At 49.7% G+C, this 13,383-nt stretch overlaps 1 protein-coding gene across 4 annotated transcripts in view; it reads right to left on the bottom strand.

Annotated features, from left to right (window-relative positions):
- Positions 1–13,383, bottom strand: part of AADAT (aminoadipate aminotransferase) — a 1,031,752-nt gene that overhangs the window by 531,804 nt on the left and 486,565 nt on the right. The window lies entirely within an intron of this gene.

The following is a 13,383-nucleotide window of genomic DNA, read 5'->3' as shown; positions in this document are numbered from 1 at the left end:
TACGTTCCTATATTCGGAAACCCCTCGTTGTGAGTATTGGCGATACTATTTACTTCCATTTCGCTATTTATTTCTATCTGCACTTGGTCTTATGCTATCAATCATGTAGTGGTTGTGTGATTCTAAAATACGGTGCCAACAGGCACTGGAGATCTAAATAATGAAACCGTTAAAAACAGCAGGGGTCCGAGTGGAATAATCAGACATAGATACCAAGGCCTGATTGGCTCCTCCTGTCCATGGAGATTTACTTTGGGAACCACTGGAGTAACTTTGCTGAAAATGTTGGGAGGTGAAGGAGGGGGATTAACATCGAAATGAAAGGGGCCCCTTACAAATGAGTGGAACAACATGTGCCACAAAAGTTGGGGGTGAGGGGGGGGGGGGCAGCCTTGTTTATATACGCCCATGTTGGGAACTGTGGACATTGGGTTCGCACGTGGCTGGGTACTGATGGGCGGCCATTGTTTGGCATTTATTTTCAGGGATATTTGGTGTGTGGAAACAAAGTGTACTGTGAAAAATGGACTCGCGTTAGTGTTACTTTGACTAAGATACAGGCTCTTTACAAATTCTATTGAAATTATGCACACAGTTCAATGCTCATATCAGCCCTTCTAGGGTGCAGGGAACTGAAGTTTTAGGTCTTGTGTTAATAGTATTACATTTAACATGTGATATTTAGAACTAAACAATGTCTAAAATTGTCAATAAGCAAGCCAGCAGCTGCAGAAAAATAAGGCATGCTAAAACGTTGTTGGCATACAGGAAAGATTTGATTTCAAGGGCCTGTCTTGCCATTTATGTTAGTAACGGTGTTGGTTTATTGCAAGGGAACCTCACTGGAACACTTATAATTGGGTTTGACGCCTTGCCCTTTTGCCAGTGCCCAGATGTCTAACCTGCAAGGGATTTCTAGTAGCACCTCAGGGTGAATCATACAGATCCCTACAGGCTGTTGTAAGGACCCTGACAGGGGAATAGACTGACGGGTTGCTTTGGGCGAGGACTGGAGAAGAGGCCAATTTAGTGAATAGGGGGGATGAGAACACTCAAATGTTGCACCTGAACCACCTGCACCTGAACCAAGCGTACACAATACCAGCAAGTACATATATGAACCACCACAACTCTGTGCAAAGCACTAGAACCAGGGATCATACCAACGACCGATTAACGGCTCCTTGGGGGAGAAGATGTGTTCCAACAGTGCGCGTGGCATTCTGACCCTGTCTGTCTCAAAGAAAGATGCTGCAGACAATGTTAAAAATATGTTTGGCACTAGGTGGAAGAGCCCAAACGGTGAAATGTGGATGTTGGATGACCCTGCAGTGAATTCTTGCTACACAGTAGCCAAAGTGTTGTCCGCTGAGGCATGACAAGGTGCCAAAGGCAATCCTCCTGTGGATGCGAATGTGGTCATATTTCAATTCAGCTATACAGTGTTTGAGGCGAATGAGAGGACAGTCTAAAGGTCCAGAAAATGGGGTTTGACAAGGCTGACCGCAGACTCGCACGCACACGCGCACACACACATGCTGACGCCTTCTGTCCTGATGGATCAAACACTGTACATCTCTTACTTTCAAATGTACACAAGTGTCATATTTGCAGCTTGATCTAATGCATGCTCCCTAATGAGGACAGTCTGTAAGTGTGTCTGTTCTTTCTTGTTTCTCGCCACTGCTCCAAGATGCTACCTACTGTCTATGTTCCCATCCCCCAAAGACTAAAGATAGGCATGGATTCCATGAGGTTATAATTCAATTGCAGGCATTTGCTTTCGGTCTCCAGTTGTAGACTGAGCATTGCTCTTTGATTATTGGTCAATCTCTGCCTTGTGAAGTGCTGATAGCTTCCAGTCTCTCGAGCTCAACGCTACTAGAACACACCAGTCCTCAATATGTTGCCTGCTCGCCTGCTATGTGTAGGTCTGCCCAACTCTGTTTCAGCTTGGTCTCTCACTCTCAAAGTCTCCACTATAACAGACATGTGCAACAAAAGCAGTCAAGTTTATAGTTGGCTAATGTGATCTCAGGCCTTCTGGGCAATTAACAACTCTGCAGCCTTAAGGGATTCTTTTAGATTCTGTGCACTGGCAAATTATATCATCTCATCATATGTGGAAAAAGTTAGACACAAATGGACGCTTCACCAGGATGCATCGTGACCAACATGCAGGAATCCAACATTATTCCCATGCTCTGTACACTATCGCCATCTAACATTGCCATAAACATCCTTACACTTGCTACTCCCCTTTGTTATAAAGAGCCCCCCACAAAACAACCTATAACGCACCCATACCTTCCCCCTCTAACCCTCCTCCTCCCCTTCCTATGCCCCCACCCTTACACGGCGAACACCTACTCTGAGCTCTCTTCTTTCATCAGTAAAGCTCCCCATATCTCTGCATCCTTCATAACTACTGCCCCCACTGCATCCACTTCCCCCACCCTTTATCATGCTTTTGAGGACACCCCGTGTTCTTGAATACCAGTTTCTCCAGGCTCATACAACTATGCCTCCAGTTTTCCCACATTCAAAGTGGAGGCTCCTGATCCTCTTCCTCCTCCCTTCATTGCGATACATCTCTTCACCAAGGCTAAGGCCAGGCCAGTCAGGGCTCTTTCGTGTGCCGCGAAGGAGGAATCTCCCCAGACCCCCAGAAGAGCAGGTTACTTACCGCTGGTAATTTTCTTTTTCGACTGGATGTTCGTCCCATGTATTCCTCATCTTTTGATCAATATCCTTCCAGCTTCAGCTGCTTCAGAATTTATTTTTCAGCAGAGGCTGCTGTGCATCGATGCAGTCAACTTGATGTCCCTCTAGGGCTTCCATCCGAGGGTTGTTGTCATCGTCAGTATATATAGCACGTGTAGCGCCCGTTGGCTTCAGTTCTATTTTTATGCCTTCCTCTTGTAGACATACCAGCTTCAGTGTGTCCCTGACAATATTAGGCTCTAAAGAGTGTAAAGTGTAATGCCTGGACATTCTACAGCAGAGTAGGTTGGGAGTGCCAAAGAGGAATACGTGGGAGGACCATCAAGTCAAAAGAATGTTGCCAGGGGTAAGTAACTGGTTCTTCGAATGGATTGCGTCCTCCCACGTATTCTTCATCTTTTGATAGACACCCAAAGCGGTGTTATGTTTTGGAAGAGGGAGTATTTTCAGATTTAAGTTTTGTCATGGATTGAATATAGGGCAACTTTCCCAAATACTCCTTCCTGGCTAGAGGTTTAATCCAGACTGTAATGCTTTGTAAATGTGTGTATGGTAGACAAAATGGCTGCCACACAAATGTCTTTTATAGGCACCCCTCTTTACAGAGCAGAAGATGCCGCCATGCCCCTTGTGGAATGAGCGCTCAGGCATTCAGGGGAACTTTTCCAGCCACTCTGTAGCATTCTGTAATAGCAAGAATTGTCCATTTGGACAATGTTTGTTTTTTAACTGGAAGCACCAGTTTATGTCCAGTGCACCCGATGAAAAGCTGGTCATCCTGTCGTTTTTTCACCTTCCATAAGATATAAAAGCTCAAAGCCATTCTGGATTGAGCTTATGTAGTCTTTCCTCTTTCTTGCTAGGATGAGTAGGCAGGTCAAATGTTGGTAGTACGATTTTCTGGGATAAATGATAATCTGATAACATTTTTGGTAAATACAAAGGTTTTGTAACGCTCACCTGATTCTCGCAGAGGCGCCGGTCTTGACTGGGCGACTACCGTATCTTCAAAGGTGATGTGTAGCACCCGGTTGGCTCTTTGGGCTGGACCTCTGTGCACTGTATGCCTGACGTGTAGAGTAAGATGTCTGCAGATAGAAAATATGGGGTTAATGAACTGGGGTTATTGGGGTGTCCCTATCTCTTTCCTCTTCTCCTCTCCTGTAGACCCCCAAAGGTTAACGCTCTCACCTTAGGTAAGTGAATGCCGAGCTCTCCATCTGCCTCGGGGCAGGGTGCTGTAACCAGTTTCTTCACTGGATAGGTAGCGCAGGCCTCTTGACTTCAGAGGACTGCTGTCCGTCGTTTACTGCACGAACGGTAAGTTTCGAGTCATTCAAATGTCTTTAAAGTCTTTAGTAATGATGTCTCTTGTTTTGCAGGGTTCCGGCGATGGCGGATGACGGGCTGAAGTGAGTTGAAGATGGAGCCCGTGTGATGAATAGAAGCGCCTGGAAGCACGTAAGTAAGCGCTTGTTGCCTGCTTCACTATGCGCTCTAACTGTCTTTTTATTTTGCAGGTACGAGTTCGGAGCGGCTGCAGGGTGCCGGAATACCCACTGGATTAGATGTGGAAAGGAATAATGGCACGTGAGTATTAAAGTTCCCCAATGTCTTTAAACGCACCTTGTTTTGTCTTTCAGATGCGGGATGCAGCGCCGAAGGCCTCCGGAGCGTGCGAAGAGTTGGTAAACTTTTGCCTTTCAGATGCCGGAATGCTAACCTGTTCTTTCTTGTCTTTATAGGTGTTGCTGAAGACTGGATTCAGGATGGTAAGCCTTTGCCTTTCAGATGCCGGAATGCTAACCTGTTCTTTCTTGTCTTTAGGTGTTGCTGAAGACTGGATTCAGGATGGTAAGCCTTTTTCCTTAGGCCCAGGACCGGATGCAGAAGACACGATGAGCGTTCTGCTGCAGAGGTTGCAGAATAACGCAAAGCAAGATTCATCCACCGGGTGTGGTTTAAATAGCCTCCTGTAGTGCTTAGGTGTCTCCTTCCACAGCCACGCCTAAGTAAGAAAAGAGTTCCTGGTAAGAAAAGAGTTCCTGCCTTCCAGAAGAGTTCCAGTGTTCTGAATCTAGGGAGTGGCTCCAGCCCCACCCAACAGGAAAAGTAGTTCCAAACAGAAGAGGATCAGAGGCTCAACTGGCAGGCAAGTAAGCAGCATGGTCTGCTGAAGGTAAGTCCACCCAAGCATTATGAGCCCGGCGCTTCCAGCGCTGGGACTGGGCATATTTATGAGCCTGGTGCCACTGGCGCCAGGACTGGGTCCAAAAGGTCCCAATTGGGACTGGTTGGCACTTGGAACCTGGGTTATGGATCTGCTTCCAAGGGAGTTGGGAAAACCCTGACCTTTTGGAAGCAGAGATCATGACAGGTTTAACCCCAAGGACAAGTGTGGGGTGATGTCAATGCAACTAACAGAATTATCTTAAATGTTAGTAACCTTAATGGGCATGAATGGAGTGGCTCAAAGGGAGCGCACATTAGAAATGTGAACACAAGATTGAGATCCCAAACCAGGTGTAGAAGGGAAAACGTTAGTCAACTCTTTAAGGAATTGAATGATTAACGGCATCTTGAAATAAAACATCTCTTCAGATGTGCACTTGAAGATTGAAAGAATTGCCAAATAACCTTTATTGTTCCAATCTGGAACCCCAGATTTGCCAAGTGTAACAAAAAAAGAGAACACCATAGGTGTATTGCACTGAAAAGGATCGACATTCTTTTCCCTGCACCAGTTTCAGAATTTGTTCCAACGACAGCGGTACAGAGTTAGTTGCTGGCTTTGTGGCTGAAAGCAAGATTCCATTACGTCATCCGGGAGGTCCAAATCCCAATATCTCCACTTCTTAGAAACCATGCATGAAGGTTGAGTGTCTTGACCTCTGGATGGAGAACCTGACCCTCCTCTCATGAGAGAAGGTCCTCTCTTTGTGCAAGACGTATTGGAAGGCAGATGGACATGCCCAGAAGGGTCCAGGTACCACGTCCTCCTGGCCCAACCCGGAGAAACTAGGATCTTGGATTCCAGTCCACTACGAATGCGTCTCCTAGAGCTCCTCTTGGGGGAAATTCCCTGGAGCAGAACAGTTTGCACTTCTTTTCCGGTTGACACTAGTCGTGAAAAGATCCACTTGAGGGGTTGCCCAAAGGGCCTTGATCTCTTGAAGGACTTCCTGAGCTAGTGCCCACTCGTGGGAGACCGTGCTCTGTCTGCTCAGAGCGCCCGCCACCGTGTTCTCCTCTCCGGCTAGATGAAATGCTGATATGGAGATTCCTTCTTGAATTGCCCAGAACCAGAGCTGCATCGCTTCTCTGTACACTGGTAGTAAACCTACACCTCCTCTCTTGTTGAGGTAGTAAATGGTCACTGTCATTATAAGGACATTCTTTCCCCTTACAGAGGGAAGAAAGGCTTTCAGCGCTAGTCTGATGATTGCCCTCAGCTCCAAAAGATTGATGTGTAGTTTGGTCTCCAATGCAGACCAACGACCGCTGATTGATCGTTTGGCATGGGCCCCCCTCCCTGTGAGTAAGGCATCCGTAACTACCATTATCTCCAGCCATTGTTGCCAAAAAGGTTCTCCCTTCAGAATGTTCTCACAGGCCCACCACAGGAGATCCTGTGCAACCCTGTGGGACCTGAAGAAGGTCTGACATATTGCCCAAGAATTGAGACCTCAGGAGACCACTGGGTCCTGAGAGACCATTGAAGGGATCTCACTCTCAGGTGAGCGACTGGCACCAGAAAATAGCAGAACTCCACGTTGCCGAGCAACCTCAAAAAGTCGAAGAAAGGAAAAGACTGGGGATTCCGGAATTTGGTGACCATCTGCAGAATGTGTTGAGCCCTAAGCTCGGGTAGCAAGGCTTTTCTCAAAGATGCATCAAGGACCGCTCCGATGAATTGGAGTCTTTGAGATGGCATCATGTGGAACTCCTTGTAATTGAGGGAGAAGCCCAGTCTTTGGCGAGAGGGACAGGTTATGCCGAGATGTTCGCGGGCTTGTTTGAGAGAATGAGCCCTGATCAGCCAATCATCAAAGTAGGGGTAGATGGGAATCCCCCCTCTCCCGAGACTCACTGCCACCACTGCCATCAACTTGGTGTAAACCCTCGGGGCAGAGGTCAGCCAGAATGGGAGAACTCGAAACTGATAATGAGAACCGCCAACGGCAAACCTCAGGTACTTTCTGTGCTTGTGACGGATAGACAAATGAAGATAAGCTTCCTGAAGGTCCAATGACACCATCCATTGCTGGAGCTGGAGGGCCTGAAGGATCTGAGAAAATATGACCATCTGGAACTTGTCCTTCCTGAGGAACTTGTTCAAGCATCTCAAGTCCAAGATGGGTCTCAATCAGCTGTCCTTCCTGGGGATAATGAAATAGGGAGAATACCACCCTTTGTTCATCTTTGTCACAGGTACCGGTTCTATAGCACCTTTCTCTAGCAGGCTCAAAATGTCCTCCAAAAGGAACGGATCTGGAACTTTGGACGAGTGGCTCTCCGGTGTATGATCCGGAGGCCTTTTTAAAAAGGGAAGGCAGTAACCCAGCGATGCTCTTTATAACGCCCATGATTCTGAAGTAATACCTTGCCATTCTTTCAGCTGCTGTGAGACTCTGCCTCCCACTGGGGTCTTGTGGGCTAAGGCCAGAGAGAGGTTTTAAGGCAGCTGAAGCAGTGGCTGATGGCAAGGTAGCCGTTGCTTGGGCAGACTTTGTACCTCTCCCTCGCCCATCACGAGGGAACCTTCTTTGGCCCGTTTGACCTGCAAGTCCTCCCGCACTTCCACCTGAGGAATAGAAACAAAAGGACCTATCCTTCCAAGATGGTCCAATGGGGTGAGATGGTTGTCACTGTCTGATAGCGGCACCAAGGGATTTGGCTGCCACCTTTGAGGTCTGCAACTTCTCTAGGCTTTCGTTAGTCTTGCTGCCAAACAGCTGAGGGATGTCAAAGAGCATAGTGAGGAACATAGACTGCACATCTGGTGCAAAACTGAACTTCCTCAACCATGCAAAACTGCATATTACAGTGCTTGCCACCATGGCTCTGCTGATGCTATCACACAAAGCCTCCTTACTGTCTCTTATGCTAATCAGGAAGTCGTCCCTTTTTTCCCTATTGGGAATATGATCAGCCGCCATTGCTAAACAATCCCATAGGGTGACTGTAAACTTTGCTACCGCGCAAGTGATGTTTGCAGATTTGAGAGCCATGCAGAAAATACCTTTCCAGCCCAAGCGTCAAAACGCTTATCCCCGTCTGATGGGATGGTGGGGTATGCAGCCTGTTTAGAATTTGACAACGCTGCTTGAACCACCAGGCTCTCTGGTGTTGGGTGTTTGGCTAACTACCTAGGACCGCTACTTGAAGGTCTATATTAACTGCTGGACTAGATTCTGCAACCTCCCAATTTGCCATAACCCTTTTTTGGAGGGCAACATGAAAAGTACATACGGCATCCTTCTGTGGACCTTTGTCCAAAATGTCAGTTCGATTGTCCTGCTCGAATGGCGGTGCAGGTCTGGCCCATCCCAGGAAATCAATAACCCCAGTCATAAATTGCCTATAAGAGGCATCAGCATGGTCTGCCGGGTCTGGCTGGCAAAACTCAAGCTAGGGTGATGTGTCAATCCCACTAGCTGTCTGAAGATTGTCACATCTTTTAGCCTAGACTCTTCTGAGATAAGAGCATCTGGAACATTTGGAGTGCAAAACTCCAAAACAAAAGGAGGAGTGGCCTGGTCCGACAGCTCGTGATCTTCATAAATAGAAGTTAAAGATTTGAAAAAATCCTTCCTTGGCAAAGGTTTGTATGGATTGTTCTACTTCTTTGCAACTACTGGTGTTTTTGAGGGCAAAGGCATCAATGGCGTCGATGGCTTCGACAGTAATGGTGTCGATGATGTTAATGGTCTCGGCGCTAATGGCTTTGATTACTTCAACGATGTATATGTCGATTTACGTGTCGACGGAACCCTTGAAGGGCTTGACCCTCGACCTGATGGAGACTTTGATGGTTTTTTGTCAAGTGGAGACCTCAACAGTTAACGAGGGGTCTCCGGTCTGCGTCCAGGGCTCGAGGGCACAAGATTTGACCTTAGCTCGCTCTTTGCCGGCTTTCAACGGCTCGACAGGAGCATGGCTTTTTTCTTTCTGTTTCGAGGGGGTCGGGGACTCCTTCTCAAATATTCTTTTAGCATTGCTTGTCTAAATTCCTCCCACTGAGCTGGAATGGAGCATTTGGTTGGACAAGATGTACTTTTTTCGGGAGATTCAGAAGAAGAAGAAGTAGAAGGCGATTTATGATGCCTTTTCTTCAATTTCCTCAATGAGAATGAAGAATGGTGCAACCCCCTTCTGGAGCATGCATGTTTCTTTGATCTTTACCTTCGAGACATCTCTCGACTCATCCGATGATCGTTTCTTTGACGGTGTCGTCGAGGGGGATTTAGTTGAGGGCCTACCCACTGCTAATTTCCCTTTTTACACTGTTTCCGAGCCTTACCAATCATGGACCGGCCTCACAGTCCACCGTACTATGCACCACGCTAAGGCACCACAGACACACTCTGTGAGGATCTGTGAGGATCTGTGAGGGACATCTTGGAGCCGCAGTCGCTCTTTTGATATTTTTAGAACCCGATCTTTGGAGTTGATGGGCTCTGAGACAAAGTTATCTGCCAAGAACCGAAGCACACCGTATTTCTCAAAGCGTTGGACCTTGTGGAAAAACAGAACTGAAGCCAATGAGTGCTGTGCATGCTATATATACTGACGATGACGTCGACCCTGGAATGGAAGCCCTCGAGAGACATCGAGTCGACCGCATCAACGCACAGCCCCCTTTGCTGACATTTTTTTTTTCCAGAAGCAGCTCAAGATGAAAGGATATCTATCAAAAGATGAGGAATATGTTGGAGGACGCAATCCATTTGAATGCAAATTTTCAGGTCCATACCCATACCATCTTCCACTTATGTATCTAGAAATTACTTCACATCCCTCCATAAGGAACACGTTACTTACCTGTACCCGTTGTTCTCCAGCATGGGTCTGGCATGGATTCACATGCTCATGCATATTCCCTGTCATCAGGCTGGGAATCCTCGGTAATGAAAAAAATCAGTTTCGTTTCTGAACTGTCTTTCAACTAATAACCAATCACTGGTCTCCGGGTCATACTGCCCCCAGCCAATGACTGCCCTCTACCTAAGCCCCTCCTCTGGGAGCCATCTTCAGATTTGGTAGCACGTAAAGTGGCAGTCGGACCAAGAGAGCCGCAGAGGGGTTGGAGGGAGGGTTCGCATTTGAATCCATGCCAGACCCATGATGGAGAACAACAGTTACAGGTAAGTAACTTGTTGCTTCTCCAGCATGGGGTCTGGCATGGATTCACATGCTCATGAATACAAGAATACATAGCAGTACACACATGCACAACCACGGGAGGTGGCAAGGCTCAACATTCAGCATATCAACAAATCAACATTAAGCATCTCTTACCTCCTCACCAGGCTCACCTTCAAGCGAACAGGTTGGGTAGCACTGCCTGGCCGACTCTGGACTCCTCCCTGGAATCCCGGTCGACGCAATAGAATCCCATGAAGGTGTGCATTGACCTCCACGTCGCATCCCTGCAGATGCCCAGCAGGGGCACACCAGGAACGCCATAGTAGGAGTGATCGCTCTGGTTGAATGGGCTCTCTAACGGAAGGGCAACGGTCGATTTGCCAACCGGTGACAGTACATGATGCAGCCGGAGAGCCATCTGGAAATGGAAGCCTTCGAGAGGGCCTTCCCTTGATTCAGAGGGCCAAAGTTCACAAACAGCTGTGATGTCTTCCGAAAACACTTTGTGCGGTCCACGTAGAACTTCAGCGCTCTAGCCACATCCAGCAACTGCAAAGTCCTCTCAGCTGGCGACAAAGGCGACGGGAAGAAAACCGTAACACCAAGGGCTCGTTGAGATGGAAGTCCGACGGCACCTTGGGCATGAAGGAGGGGTGCGTCCTCAGCACTACCCTCGTCTCGTGGAAAATCAGATATGGAGGTTTACAGGAGAGGGCCTGGATCCTCCCACTCATTGTGCGGAGGTGAAGACCACAAGAAAAGCTGTCTTCCACGATAGGAACTTCAATGGTGCCGAATGCAGAGGCTCGAATGACGGGCCCATGAGCCTGGTCAGCACCACGTTGAGCTCCCGCGCCGGGGCCGCAGCCTTCACCGGCGGGAGCGAGTGGAACAGTCCTTTCATGAACTCCTTCACCAGGCGATGAGAACACAGGGATGACCGCCCCGGAGTTCTGGTGTAGCGGGAGATCGCCACCAGATGGATCTTGATGGAGGCGTGCGCCAGCCCGCCTTGGCCAGCGACAGCAATTACGGCAGCAGTTGAGGGGCCGTAATCCGCAGACGGTTGATCTTCTGTGCACGGCACTAGACAGAGAAGCTCTTTCATTTGTGTCCATAGCACTTGAGAGTAGAGTACGCCCTGGCCTTTGCAAGTACCTCCTTGCAGTCCGCCGGGATATCATACCCTCCGAACTCTTGTGCTGCAGTGATCCTGGGACGTGATGGAGGATGGCGCCTCCTTCCCTGGCGAGAAGATCCGCGTCTGTCGGCAGTTTGACTCGGGGGGGGGGGGGGGGAAACGCTGACATGTCCAGAAGGTCCAGTAACCAGATCTGCCTCGGCCACGAAGTACGACGAGGATCATCCTGCACCGGGACCGTCTGAGTTGACTGATGAGTCGCAGCAGCAACAGCGGGAACGCATACAGGAACAGGCCGTCCCAGGGGAATGAGAATGCGTCGCCCATGCTCCCCGGCTGGGGAAACCTGCTGGTGAACCTCCGGCACTTGGTGTTCGTCGCCGTCGCGAATAGATCGATCTGGGGTTTGCCCCATCGTCGGAACAGGAGATCCACTTGATCCTGCCAAAGCTCCCACTCGTGGCAAGAGCGCAGCTCCCTGCTGAGTGAGTTAGCAATGGTGTTCTTTATTCCTGCCAGATGGAAAGGTACCAGGAATATCCCGTGGGCAACGGCCCAGTGACACAGATCCTGTGCTTCCTTTGAGGGCTGGGGATCTGATGCCCCCCTGCTTGCGGATGTAGAACATTGTGGTGGTGTTGTCGGTGAAGACCCTCACCACCTTGCCCTTGAGGGACGGGAGGAATGACCTGAGTGTCCAGAACACGGCTCGGAGCTCCAGGACGTTCATGTGTAGTGACCTCTCCTCCGTGAGCCAAAGGCCTCTTGCGTGGAGATCTCCGGTGTGCACTCCCCATCCTTTCAGGGAGGCGTCCGTGGTCACCGTTTCCTGATGTGCCGGGGTCTGGAAGTCCATACTCGCCGCTAGATGCACGCAGCTGCCCCACCACTGGATCGCTTGGCAGAAAGTTTCATTGAGGGAGATCTTGTTTTCGAAGCTGCCTGCCGCTTGCATCCAACGGGCGTCGAGGAACACCTGCAGTGGCCGCATCTGCAACCTGCCCAGGCAGACGAGGTAGATACACGATGACATCATGCCATGCAGGGACTTGATGGACCCCACCCTGGCCACTTCCATGCTCAACGGTCGTACCTTGCCAAGGATGGCTTTCGTCCTCTCCTCTGACAGTGAAGCCAGCCATGCCACTGTGTTGAGTCTGGCTCCCAGGAACAGGGTGTCCTGCGACGGTACCAAGTGGGACTTTGCGAAGTTGATCGAGAATCCCAGTTCTGTGAGCAGGTGGACGGTCTTCGCTGTGTGAACGACAGCGAGATCTCTTGATTTTGCTCAGATGAGCCAATCGCCCAGATAGGGGTATCATGTATCCCCTGCAAGCGCAGCCGCGCCGCCACCGGTGCCAGGCACTTGGTCAAGACCCTTGGCGCTGACTTCAATCCAAAGGGCAGGGCCTTGAACTGGTAGTGCCGCCCTTGGACCACGAACCTTAGGAACTTTCAATGTCCTTTTCGTATGGGGATGTGGAAATAAGCGTCCTCCAGGTCCAGCGACAAGAGGAAGTCGCTTTCCTCCAATTGTCCCAGCACGTGCTGAAGGGTGACCATCCGGAACCTCTGGGACTTGTATTTGTTGAGGCAGCGATGGTCTAGGATGGGCCGCCAGACGCCTGTCTTCTTTCGGAAAAGGAAGTACCGCGAGTATATTCCGGAGCCCCGGAGCCTCTTTGGGACGAGTTCTATTGTGCTCTTTTCGAGCATTGCTCGTACCTCCAGAAGCAGCTGTGGCACGTTGTTTTCTTTCCTGGACACAGGTGGAAAACGGGGACACTTTCTTTGGAACTCCAGGGAGTGCCCCTTGGCCAGGGCATCCAACACCAAACGGTCAATGGAGATGGACTCCCACACGCTGATGAATTTCGCCAGCCGGCCTCCCACCGGGGTGCTCGGTGGGGGCCCCGACGTCACGGCCAGTTCAGTCTTGTTTCGCCGAGGCCTGCCTTGTTGCAGCCTCTGTAGGCTTCCTGCGACGAGGAGCGGGCTGCCTGGCGGTACGAGGCACTGCCGCTGAATCCTTTGGAGGCACCCTGAGACTTGCCTCCAGAGGTTTGAAAGGATGGACGCCGTTGATGGAGAGAACCCAGGGCCCGGGCCGTCTCGGAGTCCGCCTTGATGGCCTGCAGTGACTCATCCAC

The sequence above is a fragment of the Ambystoma mexicanum genome, chromosome 6q (assembly GCF_040938575.1).
Source record: "Ambystoma mexicanum isolate Mex_15411 chromosome 6q, UKY_AmexF1_1, whole genome shotgun sequence".
Classification (NCBI taxonomy): Eukaryota; Metazoa; Chordata; class Amphibia; order Caudata; family Ambystomatidae; genus Ambystoma; species Ambystoma mexicanum.
This window is presented reverse-complemented; position numbering and strand designations above follow the sequence as displayed.